Source organism: Dendrobates tinctorius, unplaced genomic scaffold (genome assembly GCF_039654945.1).
Source record: "Dendrobates tinctorius isolate UK_male_01 unplaced genomic scaffold, ASM3965494v1 ptg000035l, whole genome shotgun sequence".
Lineage (NCBI taxonomy): Eukaryota > Metazoa > Chordata > Amphibia > Anura > Dendrobatidae > Dendrobates > Dendrobates tinctorius.
This window is the reverse complement of record NW_027361703.1, coordinates 6,588,658-6,602,687: the sequence shown is the minus strand read 5'-3', so window position 1 is coordinate 6,602,687 and position 14,030 is coordinate 6,588,658.

Sequence of the window (14,030 nt, the reverse complement as noted above, 5' to 3'; positions counted from 1 at the left end):
ACCAGCCTTCCTCATTTTTGGTAGAAATGTAGAAAAAATCCAACAAACTATATAGTAATGTAAAACAAGGTACAAGGTGTCTATAGGACAGGGGAGATTTTGAATTTCTGCAGACACTTGTGGACACTGGACACTTTTGGATTGTGTGAGGCCCACTGATATCTGAGCGCTATGTCACAGGCTCGATGGCACAGCTGTGACCAAAGTGACTAGAGGATAAGGGAGATTTTGAATTTCTGCACACACTTGTGGACACTGGACACTTTTGGATTGTGTGAGGCCCAATGAATATCTGAGAGCTATGTGACAGGCTCGATGGCACAGCTGTGACCAAAGTGACTAGAGGATAAGGGAGATTTTGAATTTCTGCACACACTTGTGGACACTGGACACTTTTGGATTGTGTGAGGCCCAATGAATATCTGAGCGCTATGTGACAGGCTCGATGGCACAGCTGTGACCAAAGTGACTAGAGGATAAGGGAGATTTTGAATTTCTGCACACACTTGTGGACACTGGACACTTTTGGATTGTGTGAGGCCCAATGAATATCTGAGCGCTATGTGACAGGCTCGATGGCACAGCTGTGACCAAAGTGACTAGAGGATAAGGGAGATTTTGAATTTCTGCACACACTTGTGGACACTGGACACTTTTGGATTGTGTGAGGCCCAATGAATATCTGAGCGCTATGTGACAGGCTCCATGGCACAGCTGTGACCAAAGTGACTAGAGGATAAGGGAGATTTTGAATTTCTGCACACACTTGTGGACACTGGACACTTTTGGATTGTGTGAGGCCCAATGAATATCTGAGCGCTATGTGACTGGCTCGATGGCACAGCTGTGACCAAAGTGACTAGAGGATAAGGGAGATTTTGAATTTCTGCACACACTTGTGGACACTGGACACTTTTGGATTGTGTGAGGCCCAATGAATATCTGAGCGCTATGTGACAGGCTCGATGGCACAGCTGTGACCAAAGTGACTAGAGGATAAGGGAGATTTTGAATTTCTGCACACACTTGTGGACACTGGACACTTTTGGATTGTGTGAGGCCCAATGAATATCTGAGCGCTATGTGACAGGCTCGATGGCACAGCTGTGACCAAAGTGACTAGAGGATAAGGGAGATTTTGAATTTCTGCACACACTTGTGAACACTGGACACTTTTGGATTGTGTGAGGCCCAATGAATATCTGAGCGCTATGTGACAGGCTCCATGGCACAGCTGTGACCAAAGTGACTAGAGGATAAGGGAGATTTTGAATTTCTGCACACACTTGTGGACACTGGACACTTTTGGATTGTGTGAGGCCCAATGAATATCTGAGCACTATGTGACAGGCTCGATGGCACAGCTGTGACCAAAGTGACTAGAGGATAAGGGAGATTTTGAATTTCTGCACACACTTGTGGACACTGGACACTTTTGGATTGTGTGAGGCCCAATGAATATCTGAGCGCTATGTGACAGGCTCGATGGCACAGCTGTGACCAAAGTGACTAGAGGATAAGGGAGATTTTGAATTTCTGCACACACTTGTGGACACTGGACACTTTTGGATTGTGTGAGGCCCAATGAATATCTGAGCACTATGTGACAGGCTCGATGGCACAGCTGTGACCAAAGTGACTAGAGGATAAGGGAGATTTTGAATTTCTGCACACACTTGTGGACACTGGACACTTTTGGATTGTGTGAGGCCCAATGAATATCTGAGCGCTATGTGACTGGCTCGATGGCACAGCTGTGACCAAAGTGACTAGAGGTTAAGGGAGATTTTGAATTTCTGCACACACTTGTGGACACTGGACACTTTTGGATTGTGTGAGGCCCAATGAATATCTGAGCGCTATGTGACAGGCTCGATGGCACAGCTGTGACCAAAGTGACTAGAGGATAAGGGAGATTTTGAATTTCTGCACACACTTGTGGACACTGGACACTTTTGGATTGTGTGAGGCCCAATGAATATCTGAGCGCTATGTGATAGGCTTGATGGCACAGCTGTGACCAAAGTGACTAGAGGATAAGGGAGATTTTGAATTTCTGCACACACTTGTGGACACTGGACACTTTTGGATTGTGTGAGGCCCAATGAATATCTGAGCGCTATGTGACAGGCTCCATGGCACAGCTGTGACCAAAGTGACTAGAGGATAAGGGAGATTTTGAATTTCTGCACACACTTGTGGACACTGGACACTTTTGGATTGTGTGAGGCCCAATGAATATCTGAGCACTATGTGACAGGCTCGATGGCACAGCTGTGACCAAAGTGACTAGAGGATAAGGGAGATTTTGAATTTCTGCACACACTTGTGGACACTGGACACTTTTGGATTGTGTGAGGCCCAATGAATATCTGAGCGCTATGTGACAGGCTCGATGGCACAGCTGTGACCAAAGTGACTAGAGGATAAGGGAGATTTTGAATTTCTGCACACACTTGTGGACACTGGACACTTTTGGATTGTGTGAGGCCCAATGAATATCTGAGCACTATGTGACAGGCTCGATGGCACAGCTGTGACCAAAGTGACTAGAGGATAAGGGAGATTTTGAATTTCTGCACACACTTGTGGACACTGGACACTTTTGGATTGTGTGAGGCCCAATGAATATCTGAGCGCTATGTGACAGGCTCGATGGCACAGCTGTGACCAAAGTGACTAGAGGTTAAGGGAGATTTTGAATTTCTGCACACACTTGTGGACACTGGACACTTTTGGATTGTGTGAGGCCCAATGAATATCTGAGCGCTATGTGACAGGCTCGATGGCACAGCTGTGACCAAAGTGACTAGAGGATAAGGGAGATTTTGAATTTCTGCACACACTTGTGGACACTGGACACTTTTGGATTGTGTGAGGCCCAATGAATATCTGAGCGCTATGTGATAGGCTTGATGGCACAGCTGTGACCAAAGTGACTAGAGGATAAGGGAGATTTTGAATTTCTGCACACACTTGTGGACACTGGACACTTTTGGATTGTGTGAGGCCCAATGAATATCTGAGCGCTATGTGACAGGCTCCATGGCACAGCTGTGACCAAAGTGACTAGAGGATAAGGGAGATTTTGAATTTCTGCACACACTTGTGGACACTGGACACTTTTGGATTGTGTGAGGCCCAATGAATATCTGAGCGCTATGTGACAGGCTCGATGGCACAGCTGTGACCAAAGTGACTAGAGGATAAGGGAGATTTTGAATTTCTGCACACACTTGTGGACACTGGACACTTTTGGATTGTGTGAGGCCCAATGAATATCTGAGCGCTATGTGACAGGCTCGATGGCACAGCTGTGACCAAAGTGACTAGAGGATAAGGGAGATTTTGAATTTCTGCAGACACTTGTGGACACTGGACACTTTTGGATTGTGTGAGGCCCACTGATATCTGAGCGCTATGTCACAGGCTCGATGGCACAGCTGTGACAAAAGTGACGAGAGGATAAGGGAGATTTTGAATTTCTGCACACACTTGTGGACACTGGACACTTTTGGATTGTGTGAGACCCAATGAATATCTGAGCGCTATGTCACAGGCTCGATGGCACAGCTGTGACCAAAGTGACTAGAGGATAAGGGAGATTTTGAATTTCTGCACACACTTGTGGACACTGGACACTTTTGGATTGTGTGAGGCCCAATGAATATCTGAGTGCTATGTGACAGGCACGATGGCACAGCTGTGACCAAAGTGACTAGAGGATAAGGGAGATTTTGAATTTCTGCAAACACTTGTGGACACTGGACACTTTTGGATTGTGTGAGGGCCACTGATATCTGAGCGCTATGTCACAGGCTCGATGGCACAGCTGTGACAAAAGTGACGAGAGGATAAGGGAGATTTTGAATTTCTGCAGACACTTGTGGACACTGGACACTTTTGGATTGTGTGAGGCCCACTGATATCTGAGCGCTATGTCACAGGCTCGATGGCACAGCTGTGACAAAAGTGACTAGAGGATAAGGGAGATTGGATTGCTTTTAAAAAAGCAGTTTGCGGAGCAGTGGGTAAACAGCAATGCAGGAATGTCAGGAAGCCTTAAAAGGCAGCCCAACAACCAACACCACTGATACACCACAATATAGCCTCCCCTTGCACTGCACACACAGTGACTGGTGTGTTGTGCAGGCCAAATCGCTAGCAGCAGAAGCAGTTTTTTTTTCTTCTCAGCAGGACAAAAAAAAAATTGGGATTGCTTTTAAAAAAGCAGTTTGCGGAGCAGTGGGTAAACAGCAATGCAGGAATGTCAGGAAGCCTTAGAAGGCAGCCCAACAACCAACACCACTGATACACCACTATATAGCCTCCCCTTGCACTGCACACACAGTGACTGGTGTGTTGTACAGGCCAAATCGCTAGCAGCAGAAGCAGTTTTTTTTTCTTCTCAGCAGGACAAAAAAAAAAAATTGGGATTGCTTTTAAAAAAGCAGTTTGCGGAGCAGTGGGTAAACAGCAATGCAGGAATGTCAGGAAGCCTTAGAAGGCAGCCCAACAACCAACACCACTGATCCACCACAATATAGCCTCCCCTTGCACTGCACACACAGTGACTGGTGTGTTGTGCAGGCCAAATCGCTAGCAGCAGAAGCAGTTTTTTTGTCTTCTTCCCTGCCTAACGCTCTCCCTACAGAATCAGCAGCAACCTCTCCCTATACTGAGATCGGCAGAAGTAAGATGGCGGTCGGCGAGCACGCCCTTTTATACCCCCTGTGATGCCCACCAAAGCAAGCCAATCACTTGCATGCCCTTCTAAAAGATGGTGGTGACCCCTGCTATGTCATCACGTTGCCCACAGTGTCCGTGGATCCTGATTGGCTGAAAAAGAGCGCAAAACAAACTTTTGAAACGCGACTTTGGCGCGTAAGTCGCCGACCTAGTGGCCGACCTCATCCTAGGGTCGGGTTTCGTTTCATGAAACCCGACTTTGCCAAAAGTCGGCGACTTTTGAAATTTTTAGACCCGTTTCGCTCAACTCTAGTGCCGGTAGGAAACACCGGAGAAGCGCAAAGAGCAATTACCAGGCACAGGAAGAAAAAAATGAAGAATTAAATGTGCTGAATTTATCTTCACGGACTCTTACACAAGATCATTTGGACATTTTGGCTTTAGGATTAAATTATGCACCTGATCAAAATTTTGACCTTTTTTGACAATTTTAGATTTCAATAAATTTATTAGAAATCTGACAATCAAAAAACATTTTTATGCTGAGACTGAAAAAAAAGAAATAAAATAATGTGAAATTTCACAGGAAATAAATATTTATCAAAAACTATACTATAGAGAACTATTATCTATCCTAAATCTGCAGTCTTTAGAATCTGAAAATGATATAGGTGACACAGACAAAGTTAATCAGTCTCAGCACTTAAATGTTAAAAATCCTTATTTTTACCCGATACAAAGTAGAGGGGAGTGTATGGATAAATTTCAGGAAGTTCTAGAAAGAGAACTAAAACAACTGAAAGATGAAATCTCTATTGATACTCGTGTTAAAAAAAACTTCAGTAAAAAACAAAAAGCTGCACTGACAGACCTGAAAAACATGACAGATATAGTAATCAAACACAGTGATAAGGGAGGTATGGTGGTAGTCCTTAACGCTGAGGATTACAAAAATCAAATGTTAAAACTTTTATCTGACAATGAGGTTTATGAGAAATTAATTTCTAATCCAACAAAAACCTATAACAAAATAGCTGAAGATATAGTCATGGAAGGTCTTAATATGGACATAGTAAATAAAAAACAAGCTGAATATTTGATAGTTCAGAATCCGATTTTGCCAATCATATATGGCTTTCCCAAAATTCAGAAAATTGCAGATATCCCTCCTATGAGACCAATTGTATTGGGTATTGGGTCTTCAAATGAGCACCTTTGTGAATGGGCTGATTCTCTTCTTCAGCCTTTGGTACAGAGTTTACCAGACTGCCTCAAAGATTCTAGGGATGTTTTAGTCACTTTTTCTGATAAAATATGGCGAGAAAATTTTGTATGGCTTAGTTGCGATGTTATATCGCTGTACACTTGCATCTTGCACAATTTGGCTATGGAAGCTTTGGAGTATTTTTTACGGAGTTACAATGAATATTCAGAAGATTTGATCAATTTTCTGTTGCAGGTTGTGTTTTTCTTCTCAAACATAATTTTTTTGCATTTGATGGCACTATCTATCTACAGAAGTCTGGAGTCCCAATGGGAGCGAAGTACTCCCCATCCTTGGCTAATCTGACCATGGCATTTTTGTAAAAGCAATTTATTTATTCAGTGAATAACCCCTATGTGCAGTGTATCCACTGGTATGGTAGATACATCGATGATACCCTCATTATCTGGGAGGGTGATGTATCTACCATACCAGCATTTGTGGATTACATTAACTCCAATACCTATAACATCAGATTCACTCACAAATCCAATAAAACCCAAATATCATTTTTAGATCTAGAATTAAGGGGAAATGTAGGACAAAAAATTATGTCTAACACTTACTGTAAACCTATTACAGGGAACACTATATTACATGCCCGAAGTGGACATCCTAGGCATGTAATTAAATCTATTCCCGTTGGAGAACATATAAGGTTAAAAAGAAACTGCACGGAGGAACAGGTGAAAAACAAAGAATTTGATGCGCTGCACAAAAAATTGAAAAAACGGGGCTATGCAAATTGGATGTTAGAAAGAGCTAAAATCAGGGCAGATAATAGGGACAGAAAAGATTTATTGGAACCAAAAAATAATTTGAATCCCATAAAAAAGAGAGACATGAATAAAAATAATAAAATATTTGTCAGTCTTAAATATAGTCTGGAATTTGACAAAATAAAGAGCATTTTTTTTAAATGCCTACCAATCCTCTATGAGGATGAAACCTTAGCAAAAATATTAGATGCAGGTACTAATGTTGTTGCCAGACGAGCTCCCACTATTGGAAATATTGTATCCCCTAGTTTCTTTACATCTGCAGCATTATCGGAAAATTGGCTAAAAACCACCGGCTTTTATAAATGCGGTTCTAGTAAATGTAAAATGTGCAGATATGCACAAAAAACAAAAACATTTAATGACTCAGGCAATATCCAGAGGTATTACAGCAAACAATTTATTAATTGTAATACAGAAAATGTGGTCTATAGGATACATTGTAAAATATGCAATTTATCCTATGTAGGCTGCACAACAAGGAAACTAAAAACTCGCATCCTGGAGCACATTTGGGATGTAGAAAATAATAGTATCAATACACGTAATATTTCTATGGTGTCTAAACATTTTGTAATGCAGCATAATGGGGATTTGGAGGCGATGTCAGTTGCAGGAATAGAATGGGTTAAAAATTCAAAGCGTGGTGGAGATGGAAAAAGACGCCTTCTTACAAGAGAGGCTTTTTGGATATTCTGTCTGGGGTCTAGATATCCAAATGGGTTAAACAAAAGAAGAGAGATCATGTATTATTATTGATGGTTATTGCTATATTTTAAGTATTTGTATATATGTTAATTAATTTGTTTTTATGTGGTATCATTATGCAAACCTAGAGAATGTGGAATTTACACACAGAACCTTTCTATTAGAACATGTGATAGAAGGTGATATCGTCATTGGTCTCTATGGAACATAGGCATTGTAGTAATGCTCACAGGACCTTTGGCTTGTTCATGTGATTTACATTGCAGTTCTCATTGGTCAGCACTAAGTATAAGGTTTGCACTATGCTAGTAATTTGCAGCTGTGATAAAGATCCATGTAGGGTCGAAACACATAGCTGTTGTCTCAGTGCCTCATAGCACATCCATCCACTCCTGAGGAGCAAGCCGCTGTACTATTTTAATTTTTCAATAAAGCAAGAAATTTTATCAGCTGGAACGACCCTTATGTTTCTGTCTACTATCAACTATCGTTGGGTCCAGATGAGGTTCCGCGCTGTGGCTGTGGTTGGTGAGCTGGCTAGGGCTTTTTTAGCCCATCTTTTCTTCTATTTGTGTTAAGCCGACGCTGCAGGCAGATCCTCTGGGACAGATGGTATAAGGCCTCTTTCACACTTCAGTTTTTTGCCATCAGTCAAAATCCGCCAAAACTTGAAATTGGCGGATCCGCTTTTTCTTGTTGCGGATCCGCCAATTTCCCCATTGGGATACATTAGTGGCGGATTTTGACGGATGGTCGTCCGTTGCGTCCGATATTCGGCGGATCCGCAAAATTCTTTGCGGATTCTGTCTGAGGGGGACGGAGAATGTAACGTTTTTTTTCGCCGTCAAAATGGCGGATGACGGCGGATCCGCCGTCATCAGCCATGCGGTAGAATGGGGCCCTATGGGCGGCGGATCCGCCGGGATCCGCGATTTTGCGGAATCCGCCGGCAGGATCCGCAAAATCGCACTGCGCATGCCCAGAAAAAAAGATACTTTTCCAGACAGTCCCAAAACTATATAAGATGGGCTAATTGGGCCCAGACATGCAGTAGCAGCCAGACAGCAAGCCAGCCAGACCACCACCAAGCCTGCAAGACAGCCACCAAGCCTGCCAGACCACCCACCCAGCCTGCCAGACCACCCAGCCTGCCAGACACCCACCAAGCCTGCAGCCACAGCTATCAAGAGGCCTGCCAGTACCAGCTTTACCAAGTGTGAGTATACCTATGACATTTCTGTGTATGGCCTGCAAGTGTGTAGCAAGTGTGTAGCGTGTGTGTGTGTGGTCTGCGAGTGTTGCATGTCTGTTTTTTTTTTTTTTTATATTTTTTTTTTCTGTTGCTTGTGTACTGCATTTTATTTTCATACAACTGTAATTATATTGTATTTTTTATGCTGTGATTGCTGCGATTGAGTGGTGTATGGTATGTGGTGTAATTGGGCCCAGACAATCCGGCACCAGCAACACTGAATACTCCAAGCAAGATATTCGACTCCAGCCTGCCTGACAGAAGATTCAACTAGAGCTATAAAACCTGTCTGCACAGCTGCAAGTCTACCACCTGCAAGACCCCTGGAGCGTGTGTGTGTGTATGTGTGTGGCCTGTGTGTGCATTTTTTTTTTTTTTTTTTCTGTTGCATGTGTACTGCTTTTTATTTTCATACAACTGTAATTATATTGTATTTTTTATGCTGTGATTGCTGCGATTGAGTGGTGTATTGTATGTGGTGTAATTGGGCCCAGACAATCCGGCACCAGCAACATTGAATACTCCAAGCAAGATATCAGACTCCAGCCTGCCTGACAGAAGATTCAACTAGAGCTATAAAACCTGTCTGCACAGCTGCAAGTCTACCACCTGCAAGACCCCTGGAGCGTGTGTGTGTGTGTTGCATTTTTTTTTTTTTTTTCTGTTGCATGTGTACTGCATGTTATTTTCATACAACTTTAATATTGTATTTCTTGCTGTGATTGTGTGGTGTAAGGCTGGTTTCATATTTGCACTTTATAGCGCAGTGATAACCTGCACACGTCCACCACTAATCCCCGTCCCATCTGGTCATCACCGCCTACTAGCACACATGGACGCTTGCGATCTGCACACCCTATCTTTAGTATGGGGTGTGCAGATTGCAAGCGTTCATGTGCGCTAGTAGGTGGGGATTAGTGGCGGACGTGTGCAGGAAATAGCTGCGCTATAAAGTGCAAATGTGAAACCGGCCTAAATGGTATTGTATGTGGTGTTATTGGGCCCAGACATCTACATCAAACACCAGCCTGACTGTATCAGTCAGGCTGGTGTTTTAATGTAGATGTCTGGGCCCAATAACACCACATTCAATACCATTTAGGCCGATTTCACATTTGCACTTTATAGCGCAGCGATGGCCTGCACACGTCCGCCACAAATCCCCGCCTACTACCGCACATGAATGCTTGCGATCTGCGCACCCTATCTTTATCATAGGGTGCGTAGATGGTGCGCTGGCAGGATTTTACCGTGTGCTGCGCACTTTTGAAGGTGTGCCCTTGTGCGCCAAACGCAGCATGTTGCATTTTGGCGCGCACGGCACACCTTCAAAAGTGCGCAGCACACTGTAAAATCCTGCCAGCGCACCCTATGATAAAGATAGGGCGCGCAGATCGCAAGCATTCATATGCGGTAGTAGGTGGGGATTTGTGGCGGACGTGTGCAGGCCATCGCTGCGCTATAAAGTGCAAATGTGAAACCGGCCTAAATAGTATTGTATGTGGTTTGGGCCCAGACATCTGGCAACAGCCACACTGAAGAAACCGAACCAGACATCAAACACCAGCCTGACTGATAGAATTTCAAACTCCGCTTCAAATCTTCCACCTGCAAGACACCTGGAGTGTGTAGCCTGGCTGTGTGTTATGCGTGTTTGCGTTTTTTTATTTTTCATGTATTGTGGTATTTAAAATAAAGAGCAGAGTAGCTCCTATTTTTTGGAAAAAAAAAAAATAATAAAAAAAAAAAATTAAATTGTTTTCAAAAAATCTACTTTGTATCATTTTAAAAAAGGTAAAATTAAGTTACCATAAAGGTAATTGAAGTGTTCTGGTATACAAGTGTGGTTAAAAGTGAGATTGCAACATACCATGAAAAAATGGGTATACACAACTGAGTTTCAGGGAATTCAAAACCATGCAAACACAGTGGGTATACACAGAAATTAAACACCTTCAATCACTGGTTACATACTCTGTTGAGAGTTTCAGGGAATGCAAACACTGGTATACACAGCAATTACACACTACACGCCTTCAATCACTGGTTACACGGTGACACCTTTAATCACTGGTTACACTCTCGGTGAGAGTTTCAGGGAATGCAAACTGGTATACACAGCAATTACACACCTTCAATTACTGGTTACACTCAGTTACAAAACACAAAGTAGGTTTACACAAAATATTATACACCTTCAATCACTGGTTACACTCTGAGATAAGGGAATGTAGACATGCAAACACTTAAAATTGCGTATAATTAGTTTCAGGGAATTACACATACAAAATGTGGTTTTTTTGTTTTTTTTTTTAAACTTTCATATCATTTTCTTTCAGTTCACACAATGAAGCGCCACCATACCGGCAGACACGGCCAGCCCAACCGTAGCAGAGATTCAGACCGCAGCAGGGATCAACGCAGCAGACATGACCGGTCAGACCGCAGCAGAAACAACCCTGACCGCAGCAGAGAGGAACAGCCACACCGCGGCGTACAGGCAACCATTAGTTTACCTGTAAGTATAAAGACCTGAAAGCTTATTATGATCCTTTGTATAGTAGCTTAACAAGTCTCTTTATACTTGCAGATCACTTCAAGCACTACCAGCAGGGTAGCAGCAGAGAGAGCCAGCCAGGCTGCAGCAGAGAGGCCCAGCCAGACCGCAACAGAGACTGCCAGCCAGGCCGAAGCAGATACTGCCAGCCAAACATTTTCCCTGTAAGTATAAAAGCCTGAAAGCTTATTATGATACTTTGTATAGTAGCTTAACAAGTGTGTTTATACTTGCAGATCAGTTCAGGAAGCAACACAGCTGCCCCAAGCCGTAATGTCTTCTCCTGAAAGCTCCCCCTCACATCAGCGAGCTGAGGTAAAAAAAATTTTGTTTTTTTTTTTTATTTAAAATAATTTTTTTGTGGTTAAAAACACTATCCTATTATGTTTTAACAGGAAGCTGATTCAGAGGAGCTTCCAGGAGGAGACGTGCAGGGTGGAGAGACACACGGAGGGGGTGCGCAGATTGTAAGTTTAGCACATACACAGATACATAATGCTACACCCAACACAAACATTCATCACAGTGCACACCATAACTATGCATCCATCCAAACATTTTTTTTTTTTTTCCCACAGTCTTCAGAATCCGGTGCCCGCACTAGAGTGACTCCCAGGACATCCCAGGGTCGTCAAGGTGATGCCTCTGGTGGTCGGCAAACGGTAAGTAACCCTATTTTGATAATTGTTTAAATGAACATCATGTGTTTGAATATAATGTAATTTTTTGCTTTTTGTTTTGTTTTTTATCTTCACAGGTTTCACAGCGTGCTCCCCGCAGACATCAGGAGGAGGGTGTCATTATTGATAGTGATGACCTCATCCATGAGGTGGAAATCCGGGAGCCGCTGTGGAACATGGCAAACCGTCTTCATGCCGACCAACCAACCACACGACGGCTCTGGGATGAAGTCTGTTCTTCAGTTATTGACAACTGGGAGGAACTCAATGCGAGGGCCAGGGATTTTGTGCGTAAGTATTACAACTTCAGTAACTTATATTTCCAGCATGTGAAGTGTTGAATACTAAACATTTTTTTTTTTTTTTGCTTCACAGGTGACAGGGTTATCACACGGTGGCGGTCGCTCCGGGATCGCTTCAAGAGGGACTACAACAAAGAGATTCAGACCCCGAGTGGATCGTCGGGAGGACGCCGGGGACCCCAGTACAAAAACTACCAAGCCCTGGCGTTCCTGCGATCTACAATGGCGTGCAGAAGGTAAATATTCCCCAAACAATTCCTGTAGTAGAAATGTTTAAACAATTTTTTTTTCAGCAGACTTAAATTAAATATCAATATTTTTAATATACATTTTTTTCTTCTTTTTTTTTTTTTTTAGCACCATCTGCAGCACTCGGGAGTCTGCATCAGAGTTGCGTCCCTCTGGAGTGATCCCTAGTGAGACCGCCCCCGGTGACCACATCGAGGTATCCGACCCCTCTGTACCTACCCTCTTGTCTGATCCCTCTATCCCCTCCACCAGCACTGGAGCAGCAGGGCAGACTTCATCACATGAAGCTGCTGGTGACGACTTGTTCCCTGTTCCCCACCCCTCAGACACTGCCGCAACATCTCGACCAACTTTTGGTTCTGGCCGGCAGCGTCTGAGGAGTCAGGAAAGGCTGACCTTGTCTGACTGTTTGAGTCTAAACTCAACTGTTCAACACGGTTTCCACACTTATGGACAACGGTTATCTTCTGGGTTGACCATGATCAATCAAAGTATCATGGAACTCAGAAGATACATGGAACAGATGAGTTTAGAATCAAACCAGACACCGAGACATACCTTTTTTCAATCTGTTGTCCGGCAAATGGAAGGTTTAAGTACTCACCAGCAGATGCGTGTGATGCAAGCCTGTCAGAATGCTCTAGTGGAAGTGCTTGCTGAAGCATCTCATCCTCCCCCTGTCTATCCTTCCACAGTCCATCCTCCCCCTGTCTATCCTTCCACAGTCCATCCTCCCCCGTCCATCCTTCCACCACCATCAATCACACAGCCGTCCCTCCTCCTACCACTCCCTCTCCTTTCTCTAGTTCCCCATTCCATTCTTCCCAGTACCTACCTTCCCCATTGCATTATACCCCAATGCCCTCGCCATACACACCCCCACATACACCTTCAATGTACCCACAAACCTCGTCTGTCCATCCACTCCCGTCCCAACGACATGTGTTAAACCCCCCTTCCACTTCTGGTCCTCACCAACTCCCTCCCCAGTCCCCTACCCCCCCCCTCGATGTGGTAAACCCTGTTAACCCCCCCTCCAATACTATCTCCACCCAACATTATCATAGTTTGTAATTTTTCTGTTATAATATACCAAAAAAAAATTAAAAAAGTAATATACCAAAAAAAATTAAAAAAGGTAATATTATACCAAAAAAAAGTTACCAAAAAGGTAATATACCAAAAAAAGTTACAAAAAAAGTTAAGAAAAAAATTTTTTAAAAAAAAATACAGTTAATACAAATTGTCAGAAATAAACTGTTTTTTTTCAAAAAACTTTATTGTGATGTTTATTTTTTGCTTCTTTATTCAAATTACACCAGTGGTGTAAAAGGTAAACACAACACTTGTTAACACAACACACAACCCTGGGTAATATTTCACAGTACACCGGTGGTGTACAAGGTACAAAAAAACACTTGGTAGCACAACATTTGATAACCAACACTTGTGAACATTTCAAAGTGTAAAACGCTTGGTACACAACACTTGGTAACTTTACGCTTGGTACACAACACTTGGATAACTTTACGCTTGGTACCCAACAATTG